This window comes from Anabrus simplex, chromosome 9 (genome assembly GCF_040414725.1).
Source record: "Anabrus simplex isolate iqAnaSimp1 chromosome 9, ASM4041472v1, whole genome shotgun sequence".
Taxonomy (NCBI): Eukaryota; Metazoa; Arthropoda; class Insecta; order Orthoptera; family Tettigoniidae; genus Anabrus; species Anabrus simplex.
Window position 1 is genome coordinate 127830511 of NC_090273.1, and position 896 is coordinate 127831406.

Below are 896 nucleotides of genomic sequence, written 5' to 3' on the forward strand. Positions count from 1 at the left end.
GTTTTCCAGTCATTGACCGGGTCAGGGATCTAATGAATGAAACACATATAGACTGTTACTACAATGGGATCGCCACTCCCAAGGTGATTTATTAATGAGTGATAAATGCTATGAAATGATAATGGAGAGTGTTGCTGGAATGAAAGATGACAGGGAAAACCGGAGTACCCGGAGAAAAACCTGTCCCGCCTCCGCTTTGTCCAACACAAACCTCACATGGAGTGACCGGGATTTGAACCACAGTATCCAGCGGTGAGAGGCCGACGCGCTGCCGTCTGAGCCATGGAGGCTCTTTGTTTATCTAGTAATGTTTTGAAATTAATTATTTCTTTTTGAGTTCTGAAGGAAGTTGTCTTACCCGTTTTCTCCCTGACCCTTTAATTTATAAATTGATTTATCTGTTCGTAAGTAGCCCTTTTTATCGACTTGTTCTGAGATTCAATCAGAACAATTTCATTTCATTCAATTTTAAAAAAAAATTACATCCGGTATATATCACACAGTGCTCAGAAAGTTGTTTACAAATATGCGAACAAGACCAGAAGATTTAGACTTTGCATACCTTTTGCTGAAAATTGGTAATAAAGATTATTCCCCAGTGAATCATGAATCGCCAGACTAATCTGTTATTGATTTACACCTTTCTCTAAATTTTTTGGGAATAAATTTGAGTCACCCAAAAAATTCTCTAAATCTGCAATTATTGCCTCTGCAGACGAACACTATGATAATATCAGTTTTAAGGTTATAGATCTTCTGCCCGGAACGACCACAACGTACATCACTGTAAATAACTTAATTACTGAATATGAAAGTGGAAGTCTCCTATTTCGCATAGAGATTATCAACAGCTTAAAATTAAGTGGCTAGCATTCTCTGTCCTTAAAATAAACCCA